The sequence below is a fragment of the Salvelinus fontinalis genome, chromosome 29 (genome assembly GCF_029448725.1).
Source record: "Salvelinus fontinalis isolate EN_2023a chromosome 29, ASM2944872v1, whole genome shotgun sequence".
Taxonomy (NCBI): Eukaryota; Metazoa; Chordata; class Actinopteri; order Salmoniformes; family Salmonidae; genus Salvelinus; species Salvelinus fontinalis.
In genome coordinates, this window is record NC_074693.1 from 3,796,250 (window position 1) to 3,817,048 (window position 20,799).

The window sequence follows — 20,799 nt, forward strand, 5'->3', positions numbered from 1 at the left end:
ACCTCCCATCATACTGTCAGTACTCAGTCTACCTCCCATCATACTGTCAGTACTCTGTCTACCTCCCATCATACTGGCATAGTGTAGTCTACCTCCCATCATACTGTCATAGTGTAGTCTACCTCCCATCATACTGTCAGTACTCTGTCTACCTCCCATCATACTGTCAGTACTCTGTCTACCTCCCATCATACTGTCAGTACTCAGTCTACCTCCCGTCAGTACTCTGTCTACCTCCCATCATACTGTCAGTACTCTGTCTACCTCCCATCACACTGTCAGTACTCTGTCTACCTCCCATCATACTGTCAGTACTCTGTCTACCTCCCATCATACTGTCAGTACTCTGTCTACCTCCCATCATACTGCCAGTACTCTGTCTACCTCCCATCATACTGTCAGTACTCTGTCTACCTCCCATCATACTGCCAGTACTCTGTCTACCTCCCATCATACTGTCAGTACTCTGTCTACCTCCCATCACACTGTCAGTACTCAGTCTACCTCCCATCATACTGCCAGTACTCTGTCTACCTCCCATCACACTGTCAGTACTCAGTCTACCTCCCATCATACTGCCAGTACTCTGTCTACCTCCCATCATACTGTCAGTACTCTGTCTACCTCCCATCATACTGTCAGTACTCTGTCTACCTCCCATCATACTGTCATAGTGTAGTCTACCTCCCATCATACTGTCAGTACTCTGTCTACCTCCCATCACACTGTCAGTACTCAGTCTACCTCCCATTATACTGCCAGTACTCTGTCTACCTCCCATCATACTGTCAGTACTCTGTCTACCTCCCATCATACTGTCAGTACTCTCAGTCTACCTCCCATCATACTGTCAGTACTCAGTCTACCTCCCATCATACTGTCAGTACTCTGTCTACCTCCCATCATACTGGCATAGTGTAGTCTACCTCCCATCATACTGGCATAGTGTAGTCTACCTCCCATCATACTGTCAGTACTCTGTATACCTCCCATCATACTGGCATAGTGTAGTCTACCTCCCATCATACTGTCAGTACTCTGTCTACCTCCCATCATACTGTCAGTACTCTGTCTACCTCCCATCATACTGTCAGTACTCTGTCTACCTCCCATCATACTGTCATAGTGTAGTCTACCTCCCATCATACTGTCAGTACTCTGTCTACCTCCCATCATACTGTCAGTACTCTGTCTACCTCCTATCATACTGTCATAGTGTAGTCTACCTCCCATCATACTGTCAGTACTCTGTCTACCTCCCATCATACTGTCAGTACTCTGTCTACCTCCCATCATACTGTCAGTACTCTGTCTACCTCCCATCATACTGCCAGTACTCTGTCTACCTCCCATCATACTGGCATAGTGTAGTCTACCTCCCATCATACTGTCAGTACTCTGTATACCTCCCATCATACTGTCAGTACTCTGTATACCTCCCATCATACTGGCATAGTGTAGTCTACCTCCCATCATACTGTCAGCACTCTGTCTACCTCCCATCATACTGGCATAGTGTAGTCTACCTCCCATCATACTGTCAGTACTCTGTCTACCTCCCATCATACTGTCAGTACTCTGTCTACCTCCCATCATACTGTCAGTACTCTGTCTACCTCCCATCATACTGTCATAGTGTAGTCTACCTCCCATCATACTGTCAGTACTCTGTCTACCTCCCATCATACTGTCAGTACTCTGTATACCTCCCATCATACTGTCAGTACTCTGTCTACCTCCCATCATACTGTCAGTACTCATTCTACCTCCCATCATACTGTCAGTACTCTGTCTACCTCCCATCATACTGTCAGTACTCAGTCTACCTCCCATCATACTGTCATAGTGTAGTCTACCTCCCATCATACTGTCAGAGTGTAGTCTACCTCCCATCATACTGTCAGTACTCTGTCTACCTCCCATCATACTGTCAGTACTCTGTCTACCTCCCATCACACTGTCAGTACTCAGTCTACCTCCCATCATACTGTCAGTACTCTGTCTACCTCCCATCATACTGGCAGTACTCTGTCTACCTCCCATCATACTGTCAGTACTCAGTCTACCTCCCATCATACTGTCATAGTGTAGTCTACCTCCCATCATACTGTCATAGTGTAGTCTACCTCCCATCATACTGTCAGTACTCTGTCTACCTCCCATCACACTGTCAGTACTCTGTCTACCTCCCATCACACTGTCAGTACTCTGTCTACCTCCCATCATACTGTCAGTACTCTGTCTACCTCCCATCATACTGGCATAGTGTAGTCTACCTCCCATCATACTGTCAGTACTCTGTCTACCTCCCATCATACTGTCAGTACTCTGTCTACCTCCCATCATACTGTCAGTACTCTGTCTACCTCCCATCATACTGTCAGTACTCTGTCTACCTCCCATCATACTGTCATAGTGTAGTCTACCTCCCATCATACTGCCAGTACTCTGTCTACCTCCCATCATACTGGCATAGTGTAGTCTACCTCCCATCATACTGTCAGTACTCTGTCTACCTCCCATCATACTGTCAGTACTCTGTCTACCTCCCATCATACTGTCAGTACTCTGTCTACCTCCCATCATACTGTCAGTACTCTGTCTACCTCCCATCATACTGTCAGTACTCTGTATACCTCCCATCATACTGTCAGTACTCAGTCTACCTCCCATCATACTGTCAGTACTCTGTCTACCTCCCATCATACTGTCAGTACTCTGTCTACCTCCCATCATACTGTCAGTACTCTGTCTACCTCCCATCATACTGTCAGTACTCTGTCTACTCCCATCATACTGTCATAGTGTAGTCTACCTCCCATCATACTGTCAGTACTCTCAGTCTACCTCCCATCATACTGTCAGTACTCTGTCTACCTCCCATCATACTGTCAGTACTCAGTCTACCTCCCATCATACTGTCAGTACTCTGTCTACCTCCCATCATACTGTCAGTACTCAGTCTACCTCCCATCATACTGTCATAGTGTAGTCTACCTCCCATCACACTGTCAGTACTCTGTCTACCTCCCATCATACTGGCAGTACTCTGTCTACCTCCCATCATACTGCCAGTACTCTGTATACCTCCCATCATACTGGCATAGTGTAGTCTACCTCCCATCATACTGTCAGTACTCTGTAAACCTCCCATCATACTGGCATAGTGTAGTCTACCTCCCATCATACTGTCAGTACTCTGTCTACCTCCCATCATACTGTCTGTACTCTGTCTACCTCCCATCATACTGTCAGTATTCTGTATACCTCCCATCATACTGGCATAGTGTAGTCTACCTCCCATCATACTGCCAGTACTCTGTCTACCTCCCATCATACTGCCAGTACTCTGTCTACCTCCCATCATACTGTCAGTACTCTGTCTACCTCCCATCATACTGTCAGTACTCTGTCTACCTCCCATCACACTGTCAGTACTCAGTCTACCTCCCATCATACTGTCAGTACTCTGTCTACCTCCCATCATACTGGCAGTACTCTGTCTACCTCCCATCATACTGTCAGTACTCAGTCTACCTCCCATCATACTGTCATAGTGTAGTCTACCTCCCATCATACTGTCATAGTGTAGTCTACCTCCCATCATACTGTCAGTACTCTGTCTACCTCCCATCACACTGTCAGTACTCTGTCTACCTCCCATCACACTGTCAGTACTCTGTCTACCTCCCATCATACTGTCAGTACTCTGTCTACCTCCCATCATACTGGCATAGTGTAGTCTACCTCCCATCATACTGTCAGTACTCTGTCTACCTCCCATCATACTGTCAGTACTCTGTCTACCTCCCATCATACTGTCAGTACTCTGTCTACCTCCCATCATACTGTCAGTACTCTGTCTACCTCCCATCATACTGTCATAGTGTAGTCTACCTCCCATCATACTGCCAGTACTCTGTCTACCTCCCATCATACTGGCATAGTGTAGTCTACCTCCCATCATACTGTCAGTACTCTGTCTACCTCCCATCATACTGTCAGTACTCTGTCTACCTCCCATCATACTGTCAGTACTCTGTCTACCTCCCATCATACTGTCAGTACTCTGTCTACCTCCCATCATACTGTCAGTACTCTGTATACCTCCCATCATACTGTCAGTACTCAGTCTACCTCCCATCATACTGTCAGTACTCTGTCTACCTCCCATCATACTGTCAGTACTCTGTCTACCTCCCATCATACTGTCAGTACTCTGTCTACCTCCCATCATACTGTCAGTACTCTGTCTACTCCCATCATACTGTCATAGTGTAGTCTACCTCCCATCATACTGTCAGTACTCTCAGTCTACCTCCCATCATACTGTCAGTACTCTGTCTACCTCCCATCATACTGTCAGTACTCAGTCTACCTCCCATCATACTGTCAGTACTCTGTCTACCTCCCATCATACTGTCAGTACTCAGTCTACCTCCCATCATACTGTCATAGTGTAGTCTACCTCCCATCACACTGTCAGTACTCTGTCTACCTCCCATCATACTGGCAGTACTCTGTCTACCTCCCATCATACTGCCAGTACTCTGTATACCTCCCATCATACTGGCATAGTGTAGTCTACCTCCCATCATACTGTCAGTACTCTGTAAACCTCCCATCATACTGGCATAGTGTAGTCTACCTCCCATCATACTGTCAGTACTCTGTCTACCTCCCATCATACTGTCTGTACTCTGTCTACCTCCCATCATACTGTCAGTATTCTGTATACCTCCCATCATACTGGCATAGTGTAGTCTACCTCCCATCATACTGCCAGTACTCTGTCTACCTCCCATCATACTGCCAGTACTCTGTCTACCTCCCATCATACTGTCAGTACTCTGTCTACCTCCCATCATACTGTCAGTACTCTGTCTACCTCCCATCATACTGTCAGTACTCTGTCTACCTCCCATCATACTGTCAGTACTCTGTCTACCTCCCATCATACTGTCAGTATTCTGTATACCTCCCATCATACTGGCATAGTGTAGTCTACCTCCCATCATACTGTCAGTACTCTGTCTACCTCCCATCATACTGTCAGTACTCTGTCTACCTCCCATCATACTGTCAGTACTCTGTCTACCTCCCATCATACTGTCAGTACTCTGTCTACCTCCCATCATACTGTCATAGTGTAGTCTACCTCCCATCATACTGCCAGTACTCTGTCTACCTCCCATCATACTGGCATAGTGTAGTCTACCTCCCATCATACTGTCAGTACTCTGTCTACCTCCCATCATACTGTCAGTACTCTGTCTACCTCCCATCATACTGTCAGTACTCTGTCTACCTCCCATCATACTGTCAGTACTCTGTCTACCTCCCATCATACTGTCAGTACTCTGTATACCTCCCATCATACTGTCAGTACTCAGTCTACCTCCCATCATACTGTCAGTACTCTGTCTACCTCCCATCATACTGTCAGTACTCAGTCTACCTCCCATCATACTGTCAGTACTCTGTCTACCTCCCATCATACTGTCAGTACTCTGTCTACCTCCCATCATACTGTCAGTACTCTGTCTACTCCCATCATACTGTCATAGTGTAGTCTACCTCCCATCATACTGTCAGTACTCTCAGTCTACCTCCCATCATACTGTCAGTACTCTGTCTACCTCCCATCATACTGTCAGTACTCAGTCTACCTCCCATCATACTGTCAGTACTCTGTCTACCTCCCATCATACTGTCAGTACTCAGTCTACCTCCCATCATACTGTCATAGTGTAGTCTACCTCCCATCACACTGTCAGTACTCTGTCTACCTCCCATCATACTGGCAGTACTCTGTCTACCTCCCATCATACTGCCAGTACTCTGTATACCTCCCATCATACTGGCATAGTGTAGTCTACCTCCCATCATACTGTCAGTACTCTGTAAACCTCCCATCATACTGGCATAGTGTAGTCTACCTCCCATCATACTGTCAGTACTCTGTCTACCTCCCATCATACTGTCTGTACTCTGTCTACCTCCCATCATACTGTCAGTATTCTGTATACCTCCCATCATACTGGCATAGTGTAGTCTACCTCCCATCATACTGCCAGTACTCTGTCTACCTCCCATCATACTGCCAGTACTCTGTCTACCTCCCATCATACTGTCAGTACTCTGTCTACCTCCCATCATACTGTCAGTACTCTGTCTACCTCCCATCATACTGTCAGTACTCTGTCTACCTCCCATCATACTGTCAGTACTCTGTCTACCTCCCATCATACTGTCAGTATTCTGTATACCTCCCATCATACTGGCATAGTGTAGTCTACCTCCCATCACACTGTCAGTACTCTGTATACCTCCCATCATACTGTCAGTACTCTGTCTACCTCCCATCATACTGTCAGTACTCTGTCTACATCCCATCATACTGTCAGTACTCTGTCTACCTCCCATCATACTGTCAGTACTCTGTCTACCACCCATCATACTGTCAGTACTCTGTATACCTCCCATCATACTGTCAGTACTCTGTCTACCTCCCATCATACTGTCAGTACTCAGTCTACCTCCCATCATACTGTCAGTATTCTGTCTACCTCCCACCATACTGCCAGTACTCAGTCTACCTCCCATCACACTGTCAGTACTCTGTCTACCTCCCATCACACTGTCAGTACTCTGTCTACCTCCCATCATACTGGCATAGTGTAGTCTACCTCCCATCATACTGTCAGTACTCTGTCTACCTCCCATCATACTGTCAGTACTCTGTCTACCTCCCATCATACTGTCAGTACTCTGTCTACCTCCCATCACACTGTCAGTACTCAGTCTACCTCCCATCATACTGTCAGTACTCTGTCTACCTCCCATCATACTGTGAGTACTCAGTCTACCTCCCGTCAGTACTCTGTCTACCTCCCATCATACTGTCATAGTGTAGTCTACCTCCCATCATACTGTCAGTACTCTGTCTACCTCCCATCATACTGTCAGTACTCAGTCTACCTCCCATCATACTGTCAGTACTCTGTCTACCTCCCATCATACTGTCAGTACTCAGTCTACCTCCCATCATACTGTCATAGTGTAGTCTACCTCCCATCACACTGTCAGTACTCTGTCTACCACCCATCATACTGTCAGTACTCTGTATACCTCCCATCATACTGTCAGTACTCTGTCTACCTCCCATCATACTGTCAGTACTCAGTCTACCTCCCATCATACTGTCAGTACTCTGTCTACCTCCCATCATACTGTCAGTACTCTGTCTACCTCCCATCATACTGTCAGTACTCTGTCTACCTCCCATCATACTGTCAGTATTCTGTATACCTCCCATCATACTGGCATAGTGTAGTCTACCTCCCATCACACTGTCAGTACTCTGTCTACCTCCCATCATACTGTCAGTACTCTGTCTACCTCCCATCATACTGCCAGTACTCTGTCTACCTCCCATCATACTGTCAGTACTCTGTCTACCTCCCATCATACTGTCAGTACTCTGTCTACCTCCCATCATACTGTCAGTACTCTGTCTACCTCCCATCATACTGTCAGTACTCTGTCTACCACCCATCATACTGTCAGTACTCTGTATACCTCCCATCATACTGTCAGTACTCTGTCTACCTCCCATCATACTGTCAGTACTCAGTCTACCTCCCATCATACTGTCAGTATTCTGTCTACCTCCCACCATACTGCCAGTACTCAGTCTACCTCCCATCACACTGTCAGTACTCTGTCTACCTCCCATCACACTGTCAGTACTCTGTCTACCTCCCATCATACTGTCAGTACTCTGTCTACCTCCCATCATACTGGCATAGTATAGTCTACCTCCCATCATACTGTCAGTACTCTGTCTACCTCCCATCATACTGGCAGTACTCTGTATACCTCCCATCATACTGTCAGTACTCAGTCTACCTCCCATCATACTGTCAGTACTCTGTCTACCTCCCATCATACTGTCAGTACTCAGTCTACCTCCCATCATACTGTCAGTACTCAGTCTACCTCCCATCATACTGTCAGTACTCTGTCTACCTCCCATCATACTGTCAGTACTCAGTCTACCTCCCATCATACTGTCATAGTGTAGTCTACCTCCCATCACACTGTCAGTACTCTGTCTACCTCCCATCATACTGGCAGTACTCTGTCTACCTCCCATCATACTGCCAGTACTCTGTATACCTCCCATCATACTGGCATAGTGTAGTCTACCTCCCATCATACTGTCAGTACTCTGTAAACCTCCCATCATACTGGCATAGTGTAGTCTACCTCCCATCATACTGTCAGTACTCTGTCTACCTCCCATCATACTGTCTGTACTCTGTCTACCTCCCATCATACTGTCAGTATTCTGTATACCTCCCATCATACTGGCATAGTGTAGTCTACCTCCCATCATACTGCCAGTACTCTGTCTACCTCCCATCATACTGTCAGTACTCTGTCTACCTCCCATCATACTGTCAGTACTCTGTCTACCTCCCATCATACTGTCAGTACTCTGTTTACCTCCCATCATACTGTCAGTACTCTGTCTACCTCCCATCATACTGTCAGTACTCTGTCTACCTCCCATCATACTGTCAGTATTCTGTATACCTCCCATCATACTGGCATAGTGTAGTCTACCTCCCATCACACTGTCAGTACTCTGTCTACCTCCCATCATACTGGCATAGTGTAGTCTACCTCCCATCATACTGTCATAGTGTAGTCTACCTCCCATCATACTGTCAGTACTCTGTCTACCTCCCATCATACTGTCAGTACTCTGTCTACCTCCCATCATACTGTCAGTACTCAGTCTACCTCCCGTCAGTACTCTGTCTACCTCCCATCATACTGTCAGTACTCTGTCTACCTCCCATCACACTGTCAGTACTCTGTCTACCTCCCATCATACTGTCAGTACTCTGTCTACCTCCCATCATACTGTCAGTACTCTGTCTACCTCCCATCATACTGCCAGTACTCTGTCTACCTCCCATCATACTGTCAGTACTCTGTCTACCTCCCATCATACTGCCAGTACTCTGTCTACCTCCCATCATACTGTCAGTACTCTGTCTACCTCCCATCACACTGTCAGTACTCAGTCTACCTCCCATCATACTGCCAGTACTCTGTCTACCTCCCATCACACTGTCAGTACTCAGTCTACCTCCCATCATACTGCCAGTACTCTGTCTACCTCCCATCATACTGTCAGTACTCTGTCTACCTCCCATCATACTGTCAGTACTCTGTCTACCTCCCATCATACTGTCATAGTGTAGTCTACCTCCCATCATACTGTCAGTACTCTGTCTACCTCCCATCACACTGTCAGTACTCAGTCTACCTCCCATCATACTGCCAGTACTCTGTCTACCTCCCATCATACTGTCAGTACTCTGTCTACCTCCCATCATACTGTCAGTACTCTCAGTCTACCTCCCATCATACTGTCAGTACTCAGTCTACCTCCCATCATACTGTCAGTACTCTGTCTACCCCCCATCATACTGGCATAGTGTAGTCTACCTCCCATCATACTGGCATAGTGTAGTCTACCTCCCATCATACTGTCAGTACTCTGTATACCTCCCATCATACTGGCATAGTGTAGTCTACCTCCCATCATACTGTCAGTACTCTGTCTACCTCCCATCATACTGTCAGTACTCTGTCTACCTCCCATCATACTGTCAGTACTCTGTCTACCTCCCATCATACTGTCATAGTGTAGTCTACCTCCCATCATACTGTCAGTACTCTGTCTACCTCCCATCATACTGTCAGTACTCTGTCTACCTCCTATCATACTGTCATAGTGTAGTCTACCTCCCATCATACTGTCAGTACTCTGTCTACCTCCCATCATACTGTCAGTACTCTGTCTACCTCCCATCATACTGTCAGTACTCTGTCTACCTCCCATCATACTGCCAGTACTCTGTCTACCTCCCATCATACTGGCATAGTGTAGTCTACCTCCCATCATACTGTCAGTACTCTGTATACCTCCCATCATACTGTCAGTACTCTGTATACCTCCCATCATACTGGCATAGTGTAGTCTACCTCCCATCATACTGTCAGTACTCTGTCTACCTCCCATCATACTGGCATAGTGTAGTCTACCTCCCATCATACTGTCAGTACTCGGTCTACCTCCCATCATACTGTCAGTACTCTGTCTACCTCCCATCATACTGTCAGTACTCTGTCTACCTCCCATCATACTGTCATAGTGTAGTCTACCTCCCATCATACTGTCAGTACTCTGTCTACCTCCCATCATACTGTCAGTACTCTGTATACCTCCCATCATACTGTCAGTACTCTGTCTACCTCCCATCATACTGTCAGTACTCATTCTACCTCCCATCGTACTGTCAGTACTCTGTCTACCTCCCATCATACTGTCAGTACTCAGTCTACCTCCCATCATACTGTCATAGTGTAGTCTACCTCCCATCATACTGTCAGAGTGTAGTCTACCTCCCATCATACTGTCAGTACTCTGTCTACCTCCCATCATACTGTCAGTACTCTGTCTACCTCCCATCACACTGTCAGTACTCTGTCTACCTCCCATCACACTGTCAGTACTCAGTCTACCTCCCATCATACTGTCAGTACTCTGTCTACCTCCCATCATACTGGCAGTACTCTGTCTACCTCCCATCATACTGTCAGTACTCAGTCTACCTCCCATCATACTGTCATAGTGTAGTCTACCTCCCATCATACTGTCATAGTGTAGTCTACCTCCCATCATACTGTCAGTACTCTGTCTACCTCCCATCACACTGTCAGTACTCTGTCTACCTCCCATCACACTGTCAGTACTCTGTCTACCTCCCATCATACTGTCAGTACTCTGTCTACCTCCCATCATACTGGCATAGTGTAGTCTACCTCCCATCATACTGTCAGTACTCTGTCTACCTCCCATCATACTGTCAGTACTCTGTCTACCTCCCATCATACTGTCAGTACTCTGTCTACCTCCCATCATACTGTCAGTACTCTGTCTACCTCCCATCATACTGTCATAGTGTAGTCTACCTCCCATCATACTGCCAGTACTCTGTCTACCTCCCATCATACTGGCATAGTGTAGTCTACCTCCCATCATACTGTCAGTACTCTGTCTACCTCCCATCATACTGTCAGTACTCTGTCTACCTCCCATCATACTGTCAGTACTCTGTCTACCTCCCATCATACTGTCAGTACTCTGTCTACCTCCCATCATACTGTCAGTACTCTGTATACCTCCCATCATACTGTCAGTACTCAGTCTACCTCCCATCATACTGTCAGTACTCTGTCTACCTCCCATCATACTGTCAGTACTCTGTCTACCTCCCATCATACTGTCAGTACTCTGTCTACCTCCCATCATACTGTCAGTACTCTGTCTACTCCCATCATACTGTCATAGTGTAGTCTACCTCCCATCATACTGTCAGTACTCTCAGTCTACCTCCCATCATACTGTCAGTACTCTGTCTACCTCCCATCATACTGTCAGTACTCAGTCTACCTCCCATCATACTGTCAGTACTCTGTCTACCTCCCATCATACTGTCAGTACTCAGTCTACCTCCCATCATACTGTCATAGAGTAGTCTACCTTACCTTCACACTGTCAGTACTCTGTCTACCTCCCATCATACTGGCAGTACTCTGTCTACCTCCCATCATACTGCCAGTACTCTGTATACCTCCCATCATACTGGCATAGTGTAGTCTACCTCCCATCATACTGTCAGTACTCTGTAAACCTCCCATCATACTGGCATAGTGTAGTCTACCTCCCATCATACTGTCAGTACTCTGTCTACCTCCCATCATACTGTCTGTACTCTGTCTACCTCCCATCATACTGTCAGTATTCTGTATACCTCCCATCATACTGGCATAGTGTAGTCTACCTCCCATCATACTGCCAGTACTCTGTCTACCTCCCATCATACTGCCAGTACTCTGTCTACCTCCCATCATACTGTCAGTACTCTGTCTACCTCCCATCATACTGTCAGTACTCTGTCTACCTCCCATCATACTGTCAGTACTCTGTCTACCTCCCATCATACTGTCAGTACTCTGTCTACCTCCCATCATACTGTCAGTATTCTGTATACCTCCCATCATACTGGCATAGTGTAGTCTACCTCCCATCATACTGTCAGTACTCTGTCTACCTCCCATCATACTGTCAGTACTCTGTCTACCTCCCATCATACTGTCAGTACTCTGTCTACCTCCCATCATACTGTCAGTACTCTGTCTACCTCCCATCATACTGTCATAGTGTAGTCTACCTCCCATCATACTGCCAGTACTCTGTCTACCTCCCATCATACTGGCATAGTGTAGTCTACCTCCCATCATACTGTCAGTACTCTGTCTACCTCCCATCATACTGTCAGTACTCTGTCTACCTCCCATCATACTGTCAGTACTCTGTCTACCTCCCATCATACTGTCAGTACTCTGTCTACCTCCCATCATACTGTCAGTACTCTGTATACCTCCCATCATACTGTCAGTACTCAGTCTACCTCCCATCATACTGTCAGTACTCTGTCTACCTCCCATCATACTGTCAGTACTCTGTCTACCTCCCATCATACTGTCAGTACTCTGTCTACCTCCCATCATACTGTCAGTACTCTGTCTACTCCCATCATACTGTCATAGTGTAGTCTACCTCCCATCATACTGTCAGTACTCTCAGTCTACCTCCCATCATACTGTCAGTACTCTGTCTACCTCCCATCATACTGTCAGTACTCAGTCTACCTCCCATCATACTGTCAGTACTCTGTCTACCTCCCATCATACTGTCAGTACTCAGTCTACCTCCCATCATACTGTCATAGTGTAGTCTACCTCCCATCACACTGTCAGTACTCTGTCTACCTCCCATCATACTGGCAGTACTCTGTCTACCTCCCATCATACTGCCAGTACTCTGTATACCTCCCATCATACTGGCATAGTGTAGTCTACCTCCCATCATACTGTCAGTACTCTGTAAACCTCCCATCATACTGGCATAGTGTAGTCTACCTCCCATCATACTGTCAGTACTCTGTCTACCTCCCATCATACTGTCTGTACTCTGTCTACCTCCCATCATACTGTCAGTATTCTGTATACCTCCCATCATACTGGCATAGTGTAGTCTACCTCCCATCATACTGCCAGTACTCTGTCTACCTCCCATCATACTGCCAGTACTCTGTCTACCTCCCATCATACTGTCAGTACTCTGTCTACCTCCCATCATTCTGTCAGTACTCTGTCTACCTCCCATCATACTGTCAGTACTCTGTCTACCTCCCATCATACTGTCAGTACTCTGTCTACCTCCCATCATACTGTCAGTATTCTGTATACCTCCCATCATACTGGCATAGTGTAGTCTACCTCCCATCACACTGTCAGTACTCTGTATACCTCCCATCATACTGTCAGTACTCTGTCTACCTCCCATCATACTGTCAGTACTCTGTCTACATCCCATCATACTGTCAGTACTCTGTCTACCTCCCATCATACTGTCAGTACTCTGTCTACCACCCATCATACTGTCAGTACTCTGTATACCTCCCATCATACTGTCAGTACTCTGTCTACCTCCCATCATACTGTCAGTACTCAGTCTACCTCCCATCATACTGTCAGTATTCTGTCTACCTCCCACCATACTGCCAGTACTCAGTCTACCTCCCATCACACTGTCAGTACTCTGTCTACCTCCCATCACACTGTCAGTACTCTGTCTACCTCCCATCATACTGGCATAGTGTAGTCTACCTCCCATCATACTGTCAGTACTCTGTCTACCTCCCATCATACTGTCAGTACTCTGTCTACCTCCCATCATACTGTCAGTACTCTGTCTACCTCCCATCACACTGTCAGTACTCAGTCTACCTCCCATCATACTGTCAGTACTCTGTCTACCTCCCATCATACTGTGAGTACTCAGTCTACCTCCCGTCAGTACTCTGTCTACCTCCCATCATACTGTCATAGTGTAGTCTACCTCCCATCATACTGTCATAGTGTAGTCTACCTTACCTTCACACTGTCAGTACTCTGTCTACCTCCCATCATACTGGCAGTACTCTGTCTACCTCCCATCATACTGCCAGTACTCTGTATACCTCCCATCATACTGGCATAGTGTAGTCTACCTCCCATCATACTGTCAGTACTCTGTAAACCTCCCATCATACTGGCATAGTGTAGTCTACCTCCCATCATACTGTCAGTACTCTGTCTACCTCCCATCATACTGTCTGTACTCTGTCTACCTCCCATCATACTGTCAGTATTCTGTATACCTCCCATCATACTGGCATAGTGTAGTCTACCTCCCATCATACTGCCAGTACTCTGTCTACCTCCCATCATACTGCCAGTACTCTGTCTACCTCCCATCATACTGTCAGTACTCTGTCTACCTCCCATCATACTGTCAGTACTCTGTCTACCTCCCATCATACTGTCAGTACTCTGTCTACCTCCCATCATACTGTCAGTACTCTGTCTACCTCCCATCATACTGTCAGTATTCTGTATACCTCCCATCATACTGGCATAGTGTAGTCTACCTCCCATCATACTGTCAGTACTCTGTCTACCTCCCATCATACTGTCAGTACTCTGTCTACCTCCCATCATACTGTCAGTACTCTGTCTACCTCCCATCATACTGTCAGTACTCTGTCTACCTCCCATCATACTGTCATAGTGTAGTCTACCTCCCATCATACTGCCAGTACTCTGTCTACCTCCCATCATACTGGCATAGTGTAGTCTACCTCCCATCATACTGTCAGTACTCTGTCTACCTCCCATCATACTGTCAGTACTCTGTCTACCTCCCATCATACTGTCAGTACTCTGTCTACCTCCCATCATACTGTCAGTACTCTGTCTACCTCCCATCATACTGTCAGTACTCTGTATACCTCCCATCATACTGTCAGTACTCAGTCTACCTCCCATCATACTGTCAGTACTCTGTCTACCTCCCATCATACTGTCAGTACTCTGTCTACCTCCCATCATACTGTCAGTACTCTGTCTACCTCCCATCATACTGTCAGTACTCTGTCTACTCCCATCATACTGTCATAGTGTAGTCTACCTCCCATCATACTGTCAGTACTCTCAGTCTACCTCCCATCATACTGTCAGTACTCTGTCTACCTCCCATCATACTGTCAGTACTCAGTCTACCTCCCATCATACTGTCAGTACTCTGTCTACCTCCCATCATACTGTCAGTACTCAGTCTACCTCCCATCATACTGTCATAGTGTAGTCTACCTCCCATCACACTGTCAGTACTCTGTCTACCTCCCATCATACTGGCAGTACTCTGTCTACCTCCCATCATACTGCCAGTACTCTGTATACCTCCCATCATACTGGCATAGTGTAGTCTACCTCCCATCATACTGTCAGTACTCTGTAAACCTCCCATCATACTGGCATAGTGTAGTCTACCTCCCATCATACTGTCAGTACTCTGTCTACCTCCCATCATACTGTCTGTACTCTGTCTACCTCCCATCATACTGTCAGTATTCTGTATACCTCCCATCATACTGGCATAGTGTAGTCTACCTCCCATCATACTGCCAGTACTCTGTCTACCTCCCATCATACTGCCAGTACTCTGTCTACCTCCCATCATACTGTCAGTACTCTGTCTACCTCCCATCATACTGTCAGTACTCTGTCTACCTCCCATCATACTGTCAGTACTCTGTCTACCTCCCATCATACTGTCAGTACTCTGTCTACCTCCCATCATACTGTCAGTATTCTGTATACCTCCCATCATACTGGCATAGTGTAGTCTACCTCCCATCACACTGTCAGTACTCTGTATACCTCCCATCATACTGTCAGTACTCTGTCTACCTCCCATCATACTGTCAGTACTCTGTCTACATCCCATCATACTGTCAGTACTCTGTCTACCTCCCATCATACTGTCAGTACTCTGTCTACCACCCATCATACTGTCAGTACTCTGTATACCTCCCATCATACTGTCAGTACTCTGTCTACCTCCCATCATACTGTCAGTACTCAGTCTACCTCCCATCATACTGTCAGTATTCTGTCTACCTCCCACCATACTGCCAGTACTCAGTCTACCTCCCATCACACTGTCAGTACTCTGTCTACCTCCCATCACACTGTCAGTACTCTGTCTACCTCCCATCATACTGGCATAGTGTAGTCTACCTCCCATCATACTGTCAGTACTCTGTCTACCTCCCATCATACTGTCAGTACTCTGTCTACCTCCCATCATACTGTCAGTACTCTGTCTACCTCCCATCACACTGTCAGTACTCAGTCTACCTCCCATCATACTGTCAGTACTCTGTCTACCTCCCATCATACTGTGAGTACTCAGTCTACCTCCCGTCAGTACTCTGTCTACCTCCCATCATACTGTCATAGTGTAGTCTACCTCCCATCATACTGTCAGTACTCTGTCTACCTCCCATCATACTGTCAGTACTCAGTCTACCTCCCATCATACTGTCAGTACTCTGTCTACCTCCCATCATACTGTCAGTACTCAGTCTACCTCCCATCATACTGTCATAGTGTAGTCTACCTCCCATCACACTGTCAGTACTCTGTCTACCACCCATCATACTGTCAGTACTCTGTATACCTCCCATCATACTGTCAGTACTCTGTCTACCTCCCATCATACTGTCAGTACTCAGTCTACCTCCCATCATACTGTCAGTACTCTGTCTACCTCCCATCATACTGTCAGTACTCTGTCTACCTCCCATCATACTGTCAGTACTCTGTCTACCTCCCATCATACTGTCAGTATTCTGTATACCTCCCATCATACTGGCATAGTGTAGTCTACCTCCCATCACACTGTCAGTACTCTGTCTACCTCCCATCATACTGTCAGTACTCTGTCTACCTCCCATCATACTGCCAGTACTCTGTCTACCTCCCATCATACTGTCAGTACTCTGTCTACCTCCCATCATACTGTCAGTACTCTGTCTACCTCCCATCATACTGTCAGTACTCTGTCTACCTCCCATCATACTGTCAGTACTCTGTCTACCACCCATCATACTGTCAGTACTCTGTATACCTCCCATCATACTGTCAGTACTCTGTCTACCTCCCATCATACTGTCAGTACTCAGTCTACCTCCCATCATACTGTCAGTATTCTGTCTACCTCCCACCATACTGCCAGTACTCAGTCTACCTCCCATCACACTGTCAGTACTCTGTCTACCTCCCATCACACTGTCAGTACTCTGTCTACCTCCCATCATACTGTCAGTACTCTGTCTACCTCCCATCATACTGGCATAGTATAGTCTACCTCCCATCATACTGTCAGTACTCTGTCTACCTCCCATCATACTGGCAGTACTCTGTATACCTCCCATCATACTGTCAGTACTCAGTCTACCTCCCATCATACTGTCAGTACTCTGTCTACCTCCCATCATACTGTCAGTACTCAGTCTACCTCCCATCATACTGTCAGTACTCAGTCTACCTCCCATCATACTGTCAGTACTCTGTCTACCTCCCATCATACTGTGAGTACTCAGTCTACCTCCCGTCAGTACTCTGTCTACCTCCCATCATACTGTCATAGTGTAGTCTACCTCCCATCATACTGTCAGTACTCTGTCTACCTCCCATCATACTGTCAGTACTCAGTCTACCTCCCATCATACTGTCAGTACTCTGTCTACCTCCCATCATACTGTCAGTACTCAGTCTACCTCCCATCATACTGTCATAGTGTAGTCTACCTCCCATCACACTGTCAGTACTCTGTCTACCACCCATCATACTGTCAGTACTCTGTATACCTCCCATCATACTGTCAGTACTCTGTCTACCTCCCATCATACTGTCAGTACTCAGTCTACCTCCCATCATACTGTCAGTACTCTGTCTACCTCCCATCATACTGTCAGTACTCTGTCTACCTCCCATCATACTGTCAGTACTCTGTCTACCTCCCATCATACTGTCAGTATTCTGTATACCTCCCATCATACTGGCATAGTGTAGTCTACCTCCCATCACACTGTCAGTACTCTGTCTACCTCCCATCATACTGTCAGTACTCTGTCTACCTCCCATCATACTGCCAGTACTCTGTCTACCTCCCATCATACCGTCAGTACTCTGTCTACCTCCCATCATACCGTCAGTACTCTGTCTACCTCCCATCATACTGTCAGTACTCTGTCTACCTCCCATCATACTGTCAGTACTCTGTCTACCACCCATCATACTGTCAGTACTCTGTATACCTCCCATCATACTGTCAGTACTCTGTCTACCTCCCATCATACTGTCAGTACTCAGTCTACCTCCCATCATACTGTCAGTATTCTGTCTACCTCCCACCATACTGCCAGTACTCAGTCTACCTCCCATCACACTGTCAGTACTCTGTCTACCTCCCATCACACTGTCAGTACTCTGTCTACCTCCCATCATACTGTCAGTACTCTGTCTACCTCCCATCATACTGGCATAGTATAGTCTACCTCCCATCATACTGTCAGTACTCTGTCTACCTCCCATCATACTGGCAGTACTCTGTATACCTCCCATCATACTGTCAGTACTCAGTCTACCTCCCATCATACTGTCAGTACTCTGTCTACCTCCCATCATACTGTCAGTACTCAGTCTACCTCCCATCATACTGTCAGTACTCAGTCTACCTCCCATCATACTGTCAGTACTCTGTCTACCTCCCATCATACTGTCAGTACTCAGTCTACCTCCCATCATACTGTCATAGTGTAGTCTACCTCCCATCACACTGTCAGTACTCTGTCTACCTCCCATCATACTGGCAGTACTCTGTCTACCTCCCATCATACTGCCAGTACTCTGTATACCTCCCATCATACTGGCATAGTGTAGTCTACCTCCCATCATACTGTCAGTACTCTGTAAACCTCCCATCATACTGGCATAGTGTAGTCTACCTCCCATCATACTGTCAGTACTCTGTCTACCTCCCATCATACTGTCTGTACTCTGTCTACCTCCCATCATACTGTCAGTATTCTGTATACCTCCCATCATACTGGCATAGTGTAGTCTACCTCCCATCATACTGCCAGTACTCTGTCTACCTCCCATCATACTGTCAGTACTCTGTCTACCTCCCATCATACTGTCAGTACTCTGTCTACCTCCCATCATACTGTCAGTACTCTGTTTACCTCCCATCATACTGTCAGTACTCTGTCTACCTCCCATCATACTGTCAGTACTCTGTCTACCTCCCATCATACTGTCAGTATTCTGTATACCTCCCATCATACTGGCATAGTGTAGTCTACCTCCCATCACACTGTCAGTACTCTGTCTACCTCCCATCATACTGTCAGTACTCTGTCTACCTCCCATCATACTGTCAGTACTCTGTCTACATCCCATCATACTGTCAGTACTCTGTCTACCTCCCATCATACTGTCAGTACTCTGTCTACCACCCATCATACTGTCAGTACTCTGTATACCTCCCATCATACTGTCAGTACTCTGTCTACCTCCCATCATACTGTCAGTACTCAGTCTACCTCCCATCATACTGTCAGTATTCTGTCTACCTCCCACCATACTGCCAGTACTCAGTCTACCTCCCATCACACTGTCAGTACTCTGTCTACCTCCCATCACACTGTCAGTACTCTGTCTACCTCCCATCATACTGTCAGTACTCTGTCTACCTCCCATCATACTGGCATAGTGTAGTCTACCTCCCATCATACTGTCAGTACTCTGTCTACCTCCCATCATACTGTCAGTACTCTGTCTACCTCCCATCATACTGTCAGTACTCTGTCTACCTCCCATCACACTGTCAGTACTCAGTCTACCTCCCATCATACTGTCAGTACTCTGTCTACCTCCCATCATACTGTGAGTACTCAGTCTACCTCCCGTCAGTACTCTGTCTACCTCCCATCATACTGTCATAGTGTAGTCTACCTCCCATCATACTGTCAGTACTCTGTCTACCTCCCATCATACTGTCAGTACTCAGTCTACCTCCCATCATACTGTCAGTACTCTGTCTACCTCCCATCATACTGTCAGTACTCAGTCTACCTCCCATCATACTGTCATAGTGTAGTCTACCTCCCATCACACTGTCAGTACTCTGTCTACCACCCATCATACTGTCAGTACTCTGTATACCTCCCATCATACTGTCAGTACTCTGTCTACCTCCCATCATACTGTCAGTACTCAGTCTACCTCCCATCATACTGTCAGTACTCTGTCTACCTCCCATCATACTGTCAGTACTCTGTCTACCTCCCATCATACTGTCAGTACTCTGTCTACCTCCCATCATACTGTCAGTATTCTGTATACCTCCCATCATACTGGCATAGTGTAGTCTACCTCCCATCACACTGTCAGTACTCTGTCTACCTCCCATCATACTGTCAGTACTCTGTCTACCTCCCATCATACTGCCAGTACTCTGTCTACCTCCCATCATACTGTCAGTACTCTGTCTACCTCCCATCATACTGTCAGTACTCTGTCTACCTCCCATCATACTGTCAGTACTCTGTCTACCTCCCATCATACTGTCAGTACTCTGTCTACCACCCATCATACTGTCAGTACTCTGTATACCTCCCATCATACTGTCAGTACTCTGTCTACCTCCCATCATACTGTCAGTACTCAGTCTACCTCCCATCATACTGTCAGTAT

The 20,799-nt window shown here is 46.6% G+C and overlaps 1 protein-coding gene across 1 annotated transcript in view; it reads right to left on the reverse strand.

The window, feature by feature from the left end:
- si:ch211-274f20.2 (calnexin) overlaps positions 1 to 20,799 on the reverse strand; it is a 55,646-nt gene that overhangs the window by 14,702 nt on the left and 20,145 nt on the right. The gene's annotated exons all lie outside the window — the stretch shown is intronic.